The 20,720-nt window shown below is 41.1% G+C and overlaps 1 protein-coding gene across 7 annotated transcripts in view; it reads right to left on the bottom strand.

Moving 5' to 3' along the window:
* The window catches only part of FER (FER tyrosine kinase), a 275,704-nt gene that overhangs the window by 115,844 nt on the left and 139,140 nt on the right, over positions 1-20,720 (bottom strand). The window lies entirely within an intron of this gene.

Raw genomic sequence — 20,720 nt, 5'->3', positions numbered from 1 at the left:
ACCATAGTGCTGGAGCCATGTTAAAAGCTTGTAAAATACTCTGTCACAACAGGATAATAAAAGCTACATTGCAGTAATTTCATTTTCCAGAGTAAAGCCTACAGCAAGATGGCATCCTTAGAAGAACTGCACAGCATATCATATACCATGGCACAGTGGGGTCTGTGATGGTGCCATATGCTTTAGATTCCTGAACGTACTGTACATGGAAGGAGAAAAGTGTGTGTTTGTAATGTTCATTTATTTTCTTTTTTTCTTCATGTGAACCGCTGTACAGTACATTGTATTTTTAATAAAAATATGTCATTTTTAATCTGTCACATTATAGAAAAAAATTGACTGAAAAATTAAGGGAAATTAACATTTTGTAATGTGTGCAAGTAATACAAGTAGTGAATATATGTCGTCGTTTTCAGTAGGGTAGAGCAGAGAAAGCTGCCTCTAAAATAGAGATGGCTTCATTTACCACTATTTATTAGACAATATTTAAATATCCAGAACAGTCCCAGTTTACAGTCTATACTACCTACCACACAGACATACACCAGAGTTGTGAAGCAACAATGTCAATCACCGCTCCACTATGTAGCCTTTTACAGAAATGAAACATTTACTGGTTTTGCTTATTCACTATTTTGTGTCAGATGGATGGTTCTTTAAAAGGCCAATTCCAATTTAATGTTTTAGTCTGTAATTTTTTTTTATGTAGTCAGCATCAATATAACAATTTGTTAGATTGGCAGATTGATACAGAGCATCAGGGCCAGTGATACCATAACAAATCTGTTGACTTCAGGATATGTCCACAGGATTTGGGAGATGATTCAGAGCGTGATATATTTTCAAACAGAACAATTTGGAACGTCGGATTAATGCTGAACTAAATATTTTATCTTTATGGCTTATATTTTAATTTAAAAAATTGGGTTTAGCAGTCAATTACGAGAATGAGCATCTGTCATAGTTATGTAATTTTCCGCAAATATTTTGGACTTCTAGTGGTCTGAAACCAATTATGGAAGTAGGATTTAAAACATTGAATTTACAATGTAAAGCAAAGGTCTTACTTTATGTTTTACAGGTGAGAACAGTCACATTAAAAAATACTGATATGTCCTTCTACCCACATTTAAGCAGGGCATCCACTACACAATTTTCTGTCAGATATCTGTCCAATCTGGCTGGTTGGAATGAAAACCTGGTAACGTATGGGAGCAAATGACAGTCGACCATTTTCACAAACACTGGAAAATAGCCAAAAATGGTTGTTCAGACAAATTGGTTAAAACACACAAATTTAACCAATTTGAACAATTTTTTTTTGTCCTTTTTTCAGTGTTTAAAACCATATGAAAGACTATCATTTGCTCCCATACATTACATTACCAGGTTTTCATTCCAACCAGCCAGATTGGACAGATATTGGACAGAAAATTGTATAGTGGATGCCCTGCTTTAGTCTGCTCTCTTAAATAAGGTTAATCACATACCTGCACAGCATTCCCCTTTCCTCCAGCTATGTTGTATTTAATGTATGCTATATTGCAGTATTGTTTTTGATGCTATGTGTGTTACCTCACCTTCTGACTAGGTATCAGCCGTTTTCTTCTGTTTAGTTTGTTATAAACTTTTTTTTTTAAAATATGAAAAATAACCTGATTTAAAAAAATAATAAATACGGATAGAGGGGTATAGCTTTTCTCCATGATTTTATGTCAAAATGAGTCATGTTTCTGAGACTAATAATAGTGTCAGAAGCATTGGGTTTATTACACCTCCAAAAGAGAAGGAGATGACTTGGTAGTAGAAAATAAATGTACAGGGTCTGCTGAGGGGGAGATAATGTGAGATGAAAGTGCAGAATTATGTACTTGTAGGAAAATGTCCGTCAGTTATGGGATCATTACTGAAAACGAAAACAAAGATATCTTTGATAAGGTTTTGTAACCCATTTTAGTAAATTTCAACTCATAACAGGAACAGTTCTTATTTATATACAGTTCTTTTTAATGTACAATATTTACATGCTATCGACAACTGAAATGTTCAACTTTGTATTATGATTTATGAATCTTCTGTCAGCATCGAAAAACCAATATATGAATTTAACATAAAGAAACCTGAAAACATAACACTGGGTGAAGCGCAACATTTTAATATAAAACCTAGAGTTGTACTTGCCTGGAGTGCATCATTGTCCCAGTATGACATGGTCCCCCACTCCAGCAAGGCTTTACTGCGTTGTTAATAACCTTCCATTATGAGCTATTGATTGTTCTTGGGGTTTATCTCAACATGCTGAACACACTTAATAGTACATTTTTAGCTGTATGAGCATACCTAACAAAAGTCAGTGTGAACAGGGGTCAGATGAGTTCCCTTAGATGCCCCTGCAGAGACCTGAAAGTTTATTTTTAACACATCTTGTTTGAATCCACAGATATCTCGGTGGCAAGGCAAATGTAAGGATTTCCACTTTCAGTGAGAATTATTACAGCAGAATCAATCCTACTTGATAAAAGCTGACCTTTCAAGCTTAGACTAGACCCTCTTGGGACAGAAACATGATCTCATTCAGTATAAAATTTCCAAGCTACTCACATCTCATTTATTGATTTACTATTGTTGTTGCAGTCACTCTGCAGATATAAAACCTACACAGATGTGGTATTTGCTTTCTAACGAGATTAAGCATTTCTTAATGCCACTTATGTATTTCAAGCAGAAAAAGGAAAACCTACAAAGATCAAGAGCTTCCTTACAAAAGGTAGCATGAAAGTACTAGTGAAAAGGTAAAGCACTGCAGAAACTATTTATACCCGACACCAAAAATTCTCTAAAATATATGTTAGAAGGAATAGGTCTCTAAGGAACGAACAATAAGCACTCTGCTACCAAGTTAGACGGGGCTAAATGGAAAGCGCAAACAAGACAAGAAAATGCCAAAAAGGTTATTTCTAAAAATGGGAGAATATAGAAAGTGTGTTGTTCAGTTCCAAATAACACAGCAACATGAGTTATTCTCCTACAGTTTGCACGCTAACATTTAATTTTATCCAGATTTTACATTTACTTTTACAACAGCATTGATTGTTATATTGTAAACAGCAACTCTGAAGTAAAAGCCTACAGGACACCAATATGTTCCCTTCTTATCTCACAGTCCAAGGTGTTTATATACTAAGCGTCAGGTTCTAAAAACCCAGTAATTCAGATGGCGTTTATGCTCAAAATCATGACTAATAACACCATTGTCCTTTTAAATTTTGGTGAAAAACACAATCAAAAGCGCCGGGATTCAGAACCCGACGCTTAGCAAATAAGCCCCAAAACAACAGTATTTTTTTTTCTCAAAACCGGTATATGCACAATGCTGGTTTAAAAGAAAAGGCTCTAACCAACCAGATTAAAGCAGCAATCAATAGAAGAATACCTTTATGGGAGGCTAATCAGCAAAGCTGTGCTGGCAGTACCTGCTCCAACATGAGTACAAGCTCATAGTCAACTGGTCCGCCCAGCCAACTATCGCTTTGTTAATCCAGGCGCTAACAAGTATAGGTCTAAGTTCAACCTCCCTGTAGTATAAATAGATTGCAGTGTTGTTCCAACTATGATAAGAAGGGGGTCCTCATGTAGATTTATGAACTGCAGGATCACCAGAATGAAAGGCTCCACCCTCGTAGAAGTGTTTCTTAAGTAACGTAGCACCCGGCATTGGAAGCGTTTTCATACAAAGACGAGAAACAGATGCATCTACCAGAGAATATGTTACCCACTTTTCCTTCATAGATAGTGGCAAAGGATAATTGGGGGGGGAACGACGTGGAATCTGGAATCTCTTATCTGGATGTTTCCAGGTCGGTGAAAACTACACGAGAAGCTTGAGAAGGGAAATACAGCCGACCCATTTTGGGTGGTTATCAAAAAAATATATAAAATTCAAAATTCCTGAGTAGCAGGGACAGATTTTAAATTCTGAGTCGCGGATCCTCATGAGCGTGGAGTTCCTTGACTTCTCTGACTGTAGGACAGTCGTCAGAGGACGCTTTTGAGTAGGTTTTTGTTTTTTTACTAGAAAATGGAGGGTACAGTAGCAGCAGTACCTATAACCACTGGTTTTGATAGGTGACGCCCTGTGAGGGCGGCGAGGGGCTTGTTTCAGACCTTCTCAGAAGCATGGATTAAAAAATACCCATTCCAAGACAGACAGCGGGACGGTAGGCGCTTAAACGTCAGTTATACTGACTCACGGCCTTTATCTCCTCTTGCTGACTGCCTATGCAGTGGTCACTGCGCTTTGGGGTCGGGCCTGATCTCGAATCCTGGTATGCGGCGCCCCAGGCAGGGATTTAACAGCACACGCCACTGTGCCAGCCTAAGTGACCTCACACACATATGTGATGGACTCAGTGTGTAACCTCAGCATTGAGATTCCCATCGGCTCCCAGGGAGGTTGAGACCTATTCATTACTGCTATCACGTCAGCGGCCCATGGAGGAGTGGGTGAAGCAGAAATAGTCACGGATGGGACAAATATTAAACAAGTATGACATAACGCTGCACTTACCCTATGTCAGCCCGGCAATGCTGCGCTATTCAGCGGGGGCTGAGAGTATAAGAGCCAAGGCCAGGAGCAGCGCTGTGCGCTAATAACCCAGATACTCAGTGAAGGCACGGAACCTGTCTCACACTACAAGCGCTGGCAGCGGGGGGGTGGGGGGGGGGGCACCGGGGGATGCGCAGCTACAAACTCACTGCGCTCCCCTGGAAGTCTCTCTCAGCAGGTCAGCACTCTCTTCTTCTTGCTGTGGAGATGTGTTGTAGCGATAAGGAGCTGTCAGTAGCTTTTAGAATAAGCACTGAGCGCTCCTTACTGGACTTTAGATAAGTTAGGGCGCCAGGTATAGGTGGTGATGGGTACCTAATTCTCTATGTAGCCATTACCTTCTCCTGCCAGCCCTGCTTTTCTGCCTCCACAAAACACGTGTCCAGCGGGGGCTGAGTTGAAGGCAGGGAGCACTGCAGCACTATGCGCTATGTATGTACACAGCCTGTACTACAAGCGCTGGACAGCGGAGGTTGCATGTAAAATATGCTATAAAATAAAATGTATTGCTGGAGCACAAAATGTAGTGACCAGCTCCTAAGGCAAGAGGGGGAGGAGCTTCACACTTCTGAATTAATTAGTGCCTCCTCCAGCTAACCACGCCTCTATACCCAGCGTAAGCACCTCCAGTGTCCCCCCTAGTGGATGAAAGAGAAATAATGATTTTACAGTCATTTTACTATCTAGTTATAATTATGCCAACACAGTATCAGTAACAGATGTTGTGATTATTGCTACGGACTTCACCTAGGTAGAATAACCATTTGTACAATTATATTTCTTCCCAGATCACTGTATACCCATGCAATAAGCTTTTTGTTACTAATTAAAAAAGAGATACCTCTGGTGATAGGTATAAACCAGCGATTGGATGGACCCATGCAGATATCAACCTTTTTTATTCTTTATATTTGGCTGACAGAGCCCTTGTGTATTATTATCACAACATACGACAGCCTAAAGGTGCAACAATGATTTAATTCTGTATTAAACTAAACTGTAAACATTAAAAAACAAAAATATGTTAACAGTATACAGCATTAATACAAAGAAAATGTATTGAATGAAAATGTACATAATGTTCTTCTCTCCCCTTCCCTCTTTCCCATGTCTTTTTATTCCCAATATTTATAAATATTGTTTGTTTTTATGAAACATTACAAAATTCAATAAAAAAAATTAAATAAAATAAAGAAATAAAATAATGCTAAAATAGAAATGGGCCTGGTGACTACATCATCTCCCTGCATCTCTTATTTATGAGAGTCGCACATGAATGCTCTGTTCTGTGGGGAACCTGCTCCTTCCATCATTATTCTGAATTTGAGCTCTAACATCCATTATTCCAGAGAGACCTAAAATAATACAACTTGCTGTACTACTTGTAATTTTATTCCAAACAAAACAAGTAATTTCTTAAATATCATAAGACTAGTTAGAAAAAAGTTAGCACTTTTATAAATTGCACCACCAACTGTGTGGTCCACTGCAATCCGTTGGATGCACAAAAAGACGGGATCGGTATGAATGACCGCCGTGCCTATGTCCCGAAGGTTCACACCCCGATAGCGGTAGACCGGCAGCCCTGAAAATCCCGAAGGTAAGTATTTTAACTATTGCTAACCCTCTCCCCCCCTAACCCTAAGCCTCTTTTAGGGGTGCCTAACCCTAACCTCCACCCCTAGTGCCTTGTAAGGTATTACCTTCTGAAGAAACTGACAGGCTACTGTGTCGGAGAAACATGTCAAGGATTTAAGGATATTGGGAATATACATACCTTGAAAGGCGATTACTTCTATATACATTATGAGATTTGCGGAGCATTGCAATACCATCTGAAGGCAGTATTCTGTTGCTTATGTGGATTTACCAGGAGAGGAAATTACCAGCATTTTGGAACCTCCCCACACCGAAGCCGTCCAGCCGCAATACGGGAGTTTTGTGAGTAATTAACAGCCGGGCTTTTTCAATACCAAGCCGTCTCCTGCTGACATACAGCTCACCTATACTCTCCCAAACCAGGCATATATTGGGACTTGCTCTTTGCCAGGTGTGACTAAACCATGTAATGGAATACATTTTCACAAGTACCTTCTGTTTGCTCCAGTAAAAGTCCCAAAGGACTGGTCTTTTGACAAATTGGATAAGTGGACATTCACTATTCGGAGACTATTAGCCGGTCATTTAAACTCATCAATACATTGAGTTAATATGTGAAGGATATTATTGCTAATAACATCTGCTAGACTCGGTTTTTAATATTTATTATATGCTTATTTTATGAGGCAGATGTGTATGGTTTAGTACAAGATGTTTTATTATTATAATTGGTATATTTGTATACATAGAGTGATATATTGAAACCTATCCAATCTTCATCACCTGTGATTTAATTATGCGCACCCTCTAGATCAGGGCTCTTCAACCCGTGGCCCGCGGAGCTCTGTCAGGTGGCCTGCCATCCGGGGGGAGCTGCTCCCCGCAGCCAGCCAACAGGCTCTCTACCTGCACCGCCAGCTGGAGGCTGGAGCTCATTCCTGAGCTCCAGCTTCCGCACTGCACTATGGGATACACGACATGACGTCTCTCCCATAGTTCAGACAGAAGAGCAGCCAGGCGGACCAGAGGCAGCAGACGCGGGAGCGGGGTTTAAGGTAAGTAGTAGTATTTTTTGTAAGCGGCTTCACTACTGGGGGCACTACTACTAGGGGGTATTACTATTAAGGGCACTACTATTAGGGGGCATTACTATTAGGGGCACTACTACTAGGGTGCATTACTATTGGGGAAACTACTCCTAGGGGCATTAGTATTAGGGGCACTAATACTATGGGGCACTACGACTAGGGGGCATTTCTATTAGGGGCACTAGTACTGGGGGGATTACTACTGGTGGCACTAATACTGGGGCACCACTAATGGGGGCATTGCATAGGGGCACTGCATAAAGGGCACCACTAATGGGGGCATTGCATAGAGGCACTGCATAAGGAGCACTACCACTACTGGGGACACTGCATAAAGGGGCATTACCACTGTGGGCTCTACATAAGGGGCAGCACTACTGTGGTCACTGAATAAGGGGTACTACCACTACTGGTGGCACTACATAAGAGGCATTACCACTGTGGGCACTGCATAAGTGGCACTGCACTACCAGTACAGGGGGCACTGCACATGGGGCACTACCACTACTGGGGGCATTGCATAAGGGTCACCACTACAGGGGGCATTGCATTAGGGGTATTACTGCTGTGGTCATTATGTGTAAGGGGCACTACTACTGCGGAAAGGTGTATAAGGGGCACAAATGTGGGCATTGTGTAAAAGGGGCACTGCTGTGTGACATGACTATGTGGTGTAATGTGAATTGGGTGACTCAAGATTGTGCTACTGTGTGGCATACAGCTTAGTGCCCCTCAGGCTTCGTTGAATTTTTTAATGTGGCCCACACTGTGTAAAAAGTTGAAGACCCCTGCTCTAGATGGTTTAACTTCCATTAAACAAATACTCCCAGAAAGACTGACTGTCATAATTAGGAAAAACAAATCTTTAAAGAATATATTAGCACCTAGAGACATCCGAGCGGCAATTCACTGTCCTTAGTCTCTTCCCGTTTGTTGGGTCGAGTATACCATCATCTGGGGACAAGGCATATATCATCTGCCACAGCCGCACTTCTGTACAGCTTGAGACGAGAGTCTACAGGTAAACTACACTTTGAAAATACCCTGATCTTGTGCAACTGGTGTATCAGCCCTTTATTTGATAAAGTCAATATTCAAAGCATATGCTATAATAGAGACTGCAATCCATTTTCTCTAGAAACAATCAAAGTCATTAATCACTGCAGTGGTTTACATCCTGGGACTTTTTTATGAGTGATATAATCTTAGCTACTTTTTATGCAAGTATTTTTATATGCTGATAGCGTTAGTTGTTTAATTGTTTTATAATAAGTATTTACTCTGTGTCAACTTATTTGAGTGTGATAATTGGTACTTGCAAACCCTATGGTTGCTTTTTATATATATGTAGTCGCAGAAAGAGACCTGCACACACACAGTGCAGAGTCTGCTTATGTGCAGATCTCCAACAATTGGAGTTCTACGTAAACCATCTGGTTTGCATACAACTCTGAATCAGGCCCTCTGTCTTTAATTTGCAAGAGATCAGCGTAATGGTATAAATTGCTATGAAGATGCATTTTCGAGCGAAAAAGATGCTCCGCGCAAGCAGATTTGCACGAGACCTGACAACTCACTCATGACAGACGTCTCGCGTCACACGGCGTGTATGAGGAGACATCTGTATACAAAATACGAGGTATATGGTTACTGGATTTGTTAAACCTTTTGTTACACTTCAGTAACCTTCAGTAAGTTACGTTTAATTACTGCTCCTTCTCGCTTCTAAATTTTATATTTATTCCTGATAATATAATACAACTGATCTTATACAGCTTCTAAAATGAACTATGCACATTGAAGGAAACCACTAGCTCAACTAGAAAAAAATATATTGTATGGTCTTTGAATGGTGAAAATCACAGACGTGCATGTTAAAGTATTAACTATAAAGTACCATCATGGCTGGAAAGATCTACTCCAACCATTAGCAAATACACTGGGCTTAAGTACAAATTGCTCATGCTATTGTTTTGACCCTGACTGTTAACAGGTAACTGGGAGGTGAGCTGGCCACTTGCTGTATTTTAGGCACAGGATCGGACTAGCCCAGCATAGTATACTGTCTACTAGCAGTAATTCTACATTCAGGAGCTTACAGTAGACATCTGCGACCTCCACATTTCTGACGCCATGTTACTTTGCGAATATTAAATTACCTTGGAACAATCATTAACAAAACTTCACAGAGTGCCTTCATATGATTGGTGGATGAATACACCATTAGGTAAACTGGTACAGAACAGGCTGAATGTCCAGGATGACTGGGTTTCTACAGTGAAATAAAACCTGATGTCTCCTATGCCTGACAATGACATCAGGAAGTCCTCTGCTTAAAAACAAAGGCTGATCCTGTATCAACATCCAGAATGTCAGAATGATCAGATGCCACTTCATCGAACGTGATTGATTCTGATAATGTGGACATTGGTGAACGCGGTATTAATGCACCATATTGCAGGCCGATATTACCTTCCCCCCTCATCTCTTGGTGTGAGTCTACTGTTTTCAATTTTATCTGTAGAAAACATAACTATGTGCTACTTAATCCACTGTTTAATCACAATTTTAATGATCAGGTCTCTTTAATGACAAAACGTTATATTTCACTACAACTTATTCCATTAATGTAGTTCGGAATACGCATCTTTAAAGAGGGAATTAACAGAGATCAATCACATGTAAAAAAAAATTTTGTTAATTAAGCATTTAGCATTCTAGCAGCCTTCAAAAAATGGACAGCATCGCAATTTCCTTTCATATAATTAAACACAAATCAAATTACTGTAGATGTTAGTCTGTGCAAGAATTTTATTGCTGATAACCGCTATTTTCTATCATGCAGAGGTTTGTAGAGCGACTATTTAATTACATACATTTCCCCAATTCACTTTGCATATATCCAGAGGTAGTGCAGGATTATTCAACACGTGATCAACTTTGTCAAAGCACTTTCAATCTTAAAGCCTTATTGACAAGTGCATGCAAATTAGTCTATATTAGAGGCGGCTTTGCAAGTTTTCAGTAATTGAAGAGAAGTTTGAGTAAAATGCAAATGAGTGTCATATAAACAAAAAAGTTCTGAAAGTATATGTAACAGTTATTTAAAAGGGATTTTCCTTTTCAATAGAGATGCTTTCAATTACATTTCTGAAGGTAAGAATAATTTTAGCTTTAATTAAAACTGCAAAAAAGAAATCGGCAGTGGGCACCATGGGGCTGACAGAGAGTGGCACTTACAAACCAGTTTGCATAGCAGAATTATGCAATTTACAACTGCACACACCCACAAAGACAACGCACACACACAGGCCCTCATTCAGAGGCGGTCGGAGGATGCAAGCGGTCGCTCAGAAACTGGGCGGCCGCTTGCATCCTGACCGCCTGCCTCTGTTTCGGTTGTTAGGCTGTGGTTTTACACCCACAGCTCTAACGACTGCTAGGGTGATGGTCGCGATGGTCAAAGACTGTCGGTCGTAGCGGGTCTCACGCATGCGCACGAAGGAGCCGGCTCCCTCGTGCGCATGCACACTGGACAAACATCGAGGCGGCCGTGCGGTCGTAGACCGTACGGCCACCTCTGAATGAAGCCCACAGACCTGTTGCATCTGACACTTGTGCTTCTTTACACCTGGAGAGGCAGAATGGGGGAGGTAAGGGCATCCAAATACAGCCCAAGGACAGTAAGGGAGTGTTTGTGTAATTGCAAACAGCAGCAAACCTGTTTTTGTTTACATAAACTGTCATCCCATTCACTAGAGTGATCAATATCGCTCTTCTCACAGTTGCTACAGTTGTAGTAAACGATAACAGGAACAGGTGCACAATGTAGTCTGTGTGAGAACTGGTTGTACTACTGAGCTGCCACACTAAGTAGGGCCTGCAACCCACTGAGAAAAATGCAATATACAAAAAGAGAAGTGTAGCGCTGGTAGACCACAACAATGCAATTTATTAAAGCACAGAATAGTGTACGGGCTACCTTTAATTCTGCTGCTATATCCAAGACGCATAGTCCACGATTGACTACCTTCTCCACTTTCCAATTATCACCGGCACTTTGGAGAAACCCAGCTGTGACATCCCACGGCCGCACACAGAGTTACCTTGGCGGCTGGCTCCCGACATAACACACTGAGCTTTGCCGCTCACATACGGGAGCCCCATTCGGAGATAGTCCGGCTGACTGTCGATGCAGAGGGAGACTGTGGAACCAGCGGATAACACATCTGGCCCCGTCCCACCACGGCGGCTGAAACAGTGCTGTTATCTCATATTACAGGAGCAGTCTCAGGAGATTCTAATGGAGACAACATTTAATATCGCCCCAGGCTGAGGTGAGCCGTTTGGACCAAAGCGGGAATTATACCACGGCACCCTCAAAATCATTTATGTACTTTATCCATCTTCATCTCCAAATCTCCTGTGCCGTAAAGATAGTGAACTATCGGAACATTCTCTCTTTTTCAAGTGGCTTGGACATTGCAGATTTTGGTCAGACTGGGTGAGATCCTTATCCATTTTACTTATTGTTTTTTATCATCTGGACTGACACATGTCAGGGAAGTTACACTGAAGGAACTTTTATACCAATCCATTTATTTATTTTTAGCAGCTTGTATATTGATACAATATACCCATCAGGCTTATCATATTATATGTTTCATGTGCACGTATGGTATTCTGTGTTTTAATAAATTGCATTGTTGTCTACCAGCGCTACACTTCTCTTTTTGTAAGCTGTAGTAAACGCAGCTTCTGGAACGTGTACAATGGGTACCAAAACAAACGTAGTTCCATTTGGTTAGTTAGATCAATAAATAAACGGGCAACACCACCTCTTTGCTTTGAACCAAATTATATTAGTATTTCTGAACGATAGGTGTAGGTGTGGACCCAATACCGAAATACAATGCAGCTATAATAAGTTTATTGATGAAGAACATGATAAGTTGTCTTCAGGCTAATGCTGGCCACAAGATATTGCAATGTGTGGTCACAAAATAACCCCATGCTCAATAATAATCTGGTGGAAATATTACATGATATTTTGTTATCACAGATGGGTGATCACAGAAGATGAACATTGAAAGAAGATGGCAACCATTCTACTTCTGCCATTTGCAGGTATAGCCAAAATGGATCATTCATCTTCCCCCAAACGTGCAATGCATTAGACTGGATTCCTATGGACATAATTTCACTAAACCCAGACACTCTTTACAGCTAGAAACACCAGTGAAAACACCACCAGTACTCCTGGAGAATTATGCTGTGCTGTCCTTTCCTCCATGAGAAGTAAGATTTACATATGTGTTACTAGGAAAAGTTATACAGGCATTTGTCAAAATTCTAATAATCTAATTGGCTAGAGGTTGATCTATCCCGTTCACTAATAAATAGGACATCGAGGATCACCTGGAAATTAAAACCACTTATACAATAAAGGTGCTCAGAATCTAACAGAATCCACGTTAAAAAATTTGATGTAATAAGGAATATGTAAGGGAAAAATGTGAAATATTATAATTAAAGGAAACCTGACACTAAACCTATTTAAACAAATAAAAGCAAAAGTATATAAATGATGTTAGGGAGTTCATCAATATGGATTGGTGGATGGATAAGAACATTACGCAAAAAAAAAAAAAAAAAGGTAGGCTGATCTGAATTAGTCCAAGATGACTGGGGTCCTATAGTGAAGTAAAAGCTGGTGTCACTAATGCCTGACAGGCAAATCAGGAAATTCTCTTCCCAAGAAAAAAAAGTCAAAGCCTGTATACAGGATTAGTGTCCAGATACTGGATATGATCAAATAATGGAATCTAATGGTTTCTGACACAGGTGAAGACTGTGTTAAGGCACCACACTGAAGGCACATGTTAACCTTCTGCATATAATATACATCAGTGGCATGCAGACACAAGTATCTACATAAATGTTACACTGAAATGGTTAAAATGAGTGTATGGGAACTACCATACAGAATTTAAGAGAATTGCAATTATTTACTTATTCATAATAGGTTTTTGGCACTTTCGGAATAAAGGGTTACCCACACAGTGACATTCAAAGTAGTGTTTAGCAACAATAGGCAATAAGGTACATATACTGTACATGTGTACGCAGTCAATGCACCAAATAACATAATGATGTCATGCTACATGCTTTATGAAAATTATGTAGTAAACATATAAAGAAAGATGTAAAGTTGCGCTTGCAAATCAGCTGCTGCTTAATGCCACCTGGTGATTACCTTCACCAATAAAATAGAATCACAAACTGCAGCAGGGTAAGGCGCTTTACCATATTGCATTTTGTGGATGTTATATGCTCTGCTCTGCTACCAACTTCTCCACTCTGGCCCTAACGTGTACATAAGCAGGTCTCTATTCAGCTTACATAATGAGAAATCTAATGTAAAGACAAATTACATTTGGACTGGGAGCTCAATCTTGAGTCAAGAGTATGGGCCAGTAGGTAACTTGATCAAATAGTAGTGTCCAGGCGGATTGGGTACGATATCCCGGCGGCTGAATAGCCCGACTCTCAAGAACCCGACTACGCATGTAAGTACCTTAACCCTCATCCTCCCCAACCCAACTTACCCTCCCTGGGGGGTACCTAATCCTAACCCCTCTCTCCCCACAGCCTAGCCTTAACCCTCCCCGAGGAGTGCCTAACCCTAAGTCTCCCGGGGGTGCCTAAACCTAACCCTTCCCTTCCACGGCCAAGAGCTAAGATGGGCCCGGCTTACCTTTTCGGGAAGCAGTCTGTCGAGATTCCGGCGCCGGGATCTAGACAGGCGTCAGGATTTCGACACCTATGTTTAGTCCCGAGTCGGGATTTAAACAGACGGCTTCCCGGCCATCGGTATTTTAACTACATCCCTGTCCAGGCAGAATAGTAGAAACCCAATGCATTTAAAGCAAGTAACTATGTATCTGGAGCAAACAAGTGGTCAAATATATATTATATATATTATTTTTGCATGCAGGGTAAAAACTGCATTTAACCTACAAATGTTTGACAGCTTTATTTTTTTACTTCAATTTACATATATTTCTGGGACGCTGAGACACATGCATGGAATCCGGTACAATCCCGGTTAATATGGGATGCAGACCACCCGTACCATAATCCTGAATCTAACAACCCTAAACCCTGACCCTAACCATAACTCCATTACCATAATGTCCTAATGCAAACTGCTAAAGCAACCCTAATAACCTATCCCAAAAACCATAACACAAACCGGTAAATCGACCCCAATAGCCTGACCCAAACCGCTAAACCAACCCTAATGCCCTAACCCTTATACTAACCCTAATGCCCTAACCCTAAAGAGCAGACTGGATGGGCCATGTGGTTCTTATCTGCCGTCAAATTATATTTTTCTATGAGTGCATACACAGAAACAAGTTTAAAAGAATTATCTTAACACATATACTTTTTGCAATGTAGTCGGTTATTTCTTCTTGGAAATTTGGATGTTCAGTATTAAATATACTGTTGAGCAAAAGACATGTGAGTACTCAGAGAAACAAATATTGGAAAATAGATCTGGAAACTGCTAGTTAAAAATGTACACATAATCTTGTGCAATGTCCCCGCTATCACGGAAGGCTAGAAGCCCATTCATTATCTTTTCTGAAAGTTTCCTTGCAGCATAGTGAACTATGTACTTAATGAGCGTTTCCATAGAACTCTGCTGTAATTTGCCGAGAATGCTCTTAAGAATGCTGAAAATTGGACACTTATGACAAAGTGTCCATGTGTGCATTTAGCGTACAATACTTTTTTGGAATATCAGTGTCAAGCTAATGGGAGCTATTCAATAGTTTGTGCCGCTGGGTGTGAGTGCTACGGCCGCCCATCATTTATCACAGATTTCTGCTTGCAGCTTCCTAAGGTGCGCCCATAAATCTGGCCAAAGTAGGGGTTTTGGGCGCAGTAACCTTATCACTGCCGGCTTCTGGGTCACTGTAGATGGAATTAGCATCTTTACGTGGCTAATCCCTTGCATTTTGCGTGCGACATCTGTGATAAGTGATAGACACGCGATGCACAAACAATTTAATAGCTCTTGTCAATTTAGACAGGAGATGTGGGTGCGAAAAAATAATTGAATTCCCCCGTTAGTAACTAGTTTAATGTACATAATTAACACCTGTGTTCACAAGGACCAAATGTGGTTTTATCATAAAAAGGTGAATGCAAAACTGCCAAATCTAACAATTTAGCATATCAGTAGAACAAGATGAACAACGTGTTTAAGGCCCATTACACGCTGACATAAAAAGTATGCGTACCACATAAAGAAAGCCTTATGCACATGCACGGAGTGTTAACGTTACTGCAAAGTTTTTTGGATGTTGACTGCTCTATTTATTTGCATTCCCTGCCCCCAGCCAAAAGTGCTGGTTACCACCAGATCCCGCCTGACGTGTAGTGTCACTTGCTTTTTGCAACATCGTTGGGTAATCAGCATCAAACACAACCCCACCTCCTCAATACAAAAGAGGTTATCAATTCTACACCATCTGTCATAAATACTAGACTTACACGCATCATTTGGCAAAGCACGATGATCTACGGATAGCAGTGATTGAGAACAGCAGCCGCAAAATTACTGGAGCAGCTGAGGAAAAAGAAAAACGATCTGGTACAAAGATTTTTTGTTATTTATTTCTTCCTACCAAATAACTGGTGTACTTGATATATTGACAACACGTACAACGTATATTTTGTCAAGAAGAATAAACAGAAGATTCAGTCAAAACTACTATGCTCAACACAAATAAGTGAGATAATCTATTGTTCTAGTCAAGGATGCGGAAAATGAGGTGAGAAATGTTTTAAAGTTACACAGCGTACAACATCTAGCATTATAAAACATCACGAACAAAGGGGGTGTACTTGACAGGTAATATCAATACTATTAAACTCCATTACCTACAAATTAACTAATATTTACATTTTGGCGAAATGCATTTTCTACAGACAAAGGGGGGATTCCAATTACCTGCGGGGCAATTAACCACGCTGCCCGGGGAAATGCTATTCAATGAAAAAGCATTTTCCCCACACGGCAAATCAGGAGTTACCGCGCGGAAACCCAATTGTTCAGCATAAGCTATGGAATCAATGTGTTTCTTCAGGAGTTACACCCCTGATGGTGCCTTTTTCTATACGGTTATCCATTATTTGCATTTTTTGGATGGTACAAGCTGATTTCTCCATTTTTATCCACACTTAATGCGGGAATTACCAGCTACAATTACCATGAAAACTCCGGAATAAGCATTTTCTAATTGAGAAGGGAGTGCGCATACATGCGTTAAGTGAAATTACCAGGTGATATGCATGTTAAATTAACAAGAGATACCATTTTTTACCGTGGCTAATTGAATATGGGCCTTAGACATAACACGAGACTTAACGTGATTCACGCCGAACAACTTTCTAACCCCCTTCACAATGGTTGATTAAGTAAATCATGCAACAGCGCAGCAGGGGACGGTGCCATAAGCAGCTGGACAGTGTTAGCATACCCCCTGAACTTTCCATCAGTACCTCCTTTCCATGATTTCCTGGATAGGAGGTAAAAAACATCAGGATGTATGCAGTGAGGTTATTGTGGCAACAGTATTCTACTTTTTAAATGGCTGTTTTAAGACTCTTGAATGTATGAGTATATAACTTTTTATACAGTTGTGGGGAACAGAGGTTATATCTTCACTGATCTGGAATGGAGTAATTGGATAACTAGATTTGGTGCTTTTATATAGGTACATAACCAGTTTTCTCAGAGAAACTCTGGAGAGATGAAACACAGCCATTTGGCCAGACAAAAAATATCATTCATTATACTTTTCAGCAATGCAACAGTGACAATACAGGAAAATTCAACACTACATTTTATGCCATTTTATATATAACGGTTTAACTTTTTTTGTTTTATTGCAACTCCACTCAAGTTGGCCACACGCAGTACACTTTGGTGGCCAGTTTGAGTATTTAGGATTGAATAGCATTTGTTGGAGCATTGTGGATAGAACACATGTTAGAATGAACCCTGTTACTAGTCGTGTGGGGTATTTGTTAAAACTGAAAGCCATAAGCCCATGGCGGAATTGTGACCTAGTTATTTAGCCTGGCATCTGCACACTTGAGAGCTACTATTTCAGCCTGGCACCTGCACACTTGTTAAGCTACTTTTTCAGCCTGGCACCTGCACACTTGTAAGCTACTTTTTCAGCCTGGCACCTGCACACTTGTAAGCTACTTTTTCAGCCTGGCACCTGCACACTTGTAAGCTACTTTTTCAGCCTGGCACCTGCACACTTGAGAGCTACTTTTTCAGCCTGGCACCTGCACACTTGTTAAGCTACTTTTTCAGCCTGGCACCTGCACACTTGTTAAGCTACATTTTCAGCCTGGCACCTGCACACTTGTAAGCTACTTAGTCAGCCTGGCACATGCACACTTGTGAGCTAGTTATTCAGCCAAGAAGCTACACATGTATGAGCTAGTTATTGAGCTCAGCACCTGCACACCAGTGAGCTTGTAATTCAGCCAGACAGCTGCACACCAGTGAGCTATTTATTTAGCATGGCACTTCATTGTTCCAAAGTAGCCTACTAGTTCCCACATTTTTGAGAGAAAAACTATTTTGATTTTTCTTCTTTTACACTGATTATATAAAAATTCTATTGCTCTACACATTGTTATTACACTTTATTCATGCCAACAAGGGTACTTTTTTTGCACAGTAGTTTACGTAAAAAGTGTCCCCTTAATATAGTTTAGAATCTTGAACAGTATGGTGATTATTCTATTGCTGTCCTTTATGAAATTCTACACATCCTCTCATCTTCTGGAACTGCTATTAAAGATAAATGTCAGGGCAATGCTCAAATAGATTAGAAATTGTGGAATCAGCAATTACTTAAAGGGTAACAAAAGCGCTCTTGTGAAGGAAAATAAAAATGAAATTCAAAAGCTATCGATTAGACACACTTTCATTTTAAGTGACAAAGCCAAAATAAAAGGTGTAACACATGACAAAAACAACAGAACCTCATTCATACCTGTCATTCACCTATATACTTAGACAACCAATTTTAAAAATGAAAACTGAAATACCATACACATACAGCATAAAGTTGCACAAGTCCATAAAAACTATTTTATAAATAAAAGATTAGGCCTTTAGGCTAAAGCTGGGTAGACTCTGGTTGATATATCAGCTATTCGATTGAACTGCCGATATATCGTGAGCGAGTAACCCAAATTTGTCTGTGGACAACATCATTCACAGTCATATCACATCTGTACCAGCACTCACTTCAGCGACGGCGCTAGGACTGTCACTGTCCCAGCGCCAGACAACAAGCGGCTGCCTGTTTACATTTGGCACCGGCCTCAAACCCAAACACGGCTCGCAGACTGACAAACAGGGGAGAACGCATGGCCATTACTTGCTCATTATGTTCATTATCAGTCAGTGGCTTTTTTCCCTCTAGCAGGGGAATGTTAAAAGAGCTGTTATTCAGCTGCTTAGAAGACAGAGGCTGGACAGGGGACAGTCACCAGATCTGGCCAATGGACCCCAGTAAAGGTGTCCCATGGATACTGAGTGCCAGCTGCAACATGCATGACACACTCTAATTGTTCGCACACAACACTCGCCTGTGTGTATGCCCCACTTCATCTTACTCTGCCAGGTCTCTCTGCTGAGCTTACAGGAACACATGAAAACAACCCATGGGGGGGGCACCAGCCCCTTACTTTGCCAGGGGCGCTCGGATCCCTAGATACACTCCTGCATCTGCTCTGCAGCACAGCAGATGGCCGATATATCTGATATATTGGCGCATCTGGCTGTGTGTATGGTACGTCGGCTTACTGCAGGAACCGCCGGTGACTGCTAGCTCAACTGGGTTGGCATTTCAAAAGCCCGCCCAGTTGCAATGTCAGGGAACACATATCGAGTGGCCGATTGACACTGACATTGTCACAGCCCGATATTGTAATGTAGCATTTTGCATGCAGGCGCACTCGCAGTTGCACACGTAAAATCAGCGTCACGTTAGACTTGCCTAGATAACGCTTTTTCTTTGAGGTCCATAGGGTCCCACAGGGATACCATGGGGATATTATGGTTGGAGAGACCAGGCATTAAACAGATAAAGTTTCAGCTCCCAGGATGCCTCGGGTCATCCTCCATATATACGCCGCCCCTAGCGATAGGACTTCAGTTTAGTTAACAAGCCTCAAGGCAGGAGAAGGAAAGAGGAGAAGGAAGAAACACTCTCTTACACAAGATGAGGGAATCCGTGACCGAAAGAAAAAATTGCCCATTCAGCAAGGTGCGTCAGGATGGGTGCCCTGTGGACCCTATGGTCCTCGAAGAAAAGGAGTTATCTAGGTAAGTCTACTATAACTCTGATTTTCTTCTACGGGGTCCATAGGGATCCACAGGGATACCATGGGGATGTCCTAAAGCAGTTCCCCTAGGGTGGGGGACGCTCCTGAGCAGAAAGGTAACTCGTCGCCCAAAGGAAGCATCCTGAGAGGCAAAAGAATCAAAGGCATAGAACCTAAGAAAAGTGTGAACAGAAGACCACGTGGCTGCCTTGCACAATTATTCAGCAGAGGCACCACGACTAAGTGCCCATGATGGCCCTACACACTGAGTAGAATGTACTGTCACCATGCTTGGAACAGAGAGATTAGCCTGTGAGTATGCCTGGGAGATAGTCATGTGTAGCCATCTCGCCCAAGTCCGCTTATTAGCTGGCCATCCTCGTTTGTAAAATACCATATAATGCAAAAAGATCAACTGATTTTCTAACAGAGTTTGTAGATAGATACGGAGAACACAAACTACATCCAGGGAGGCTTCACCTACAGAAAGAGCTAGAGCCTGAAAAGCTGGAACAATTTCTTCATTCACATGAAAACAATACACTACATTAGGAAGTTAACCCTCCTTTGTACGAAGAACAGCTTTATCCTGGTGAAAAATCAAAAACGGGGAGAGACTAGACAGTGCTGCCAAATCAGATACTCTGCGAGTAGAAGAGATAGCGAGAAGAAAAAAAAGTGTCTTCGCTGTCAACCACTTTGAATCTACAGAATCTAGAGGTTCAAATTGGTGAGCTTGTAGCCCCTTAAGAACCAAAGACAAATCCACGGTGCTACCGGTGAAACAAAAGGAGGCTTAAGTCACAGAACTCCTTGGAAAAAAATTCTAACATCTGGTAATGAGGTAATCTTCCTCTGGAACCAGACAGAGTGCAGAAACCTGCACTCTCAAAGTAGCCAGGTGGAGACCACAGTCTAAACCTGCCTGGAGAAAAGCCAGTACCCTGGAAATCCTAAACACCTTAGGATCATGCTTCCTGTGGGAACACCATTGA

This window comes from Taudactylus pleione, unplaced genomic scaffold (genome assembly GCF_031769625.1).
Source record: "Taudactylus pleione unplaced genomic scaffold, aTauple2 ptg000202l, whole genome shotgun sequence".
NCBI lineage: Eukaryota > Metazoa > Chordata > Amphibia > Anura > Myobatrachidae > Taudactylus > Taudactylus pleione.
Note: the sequence above shows the minus strand (reverse complement) of the source record. Positions and strands in the feature narration are given on the sequence as shown.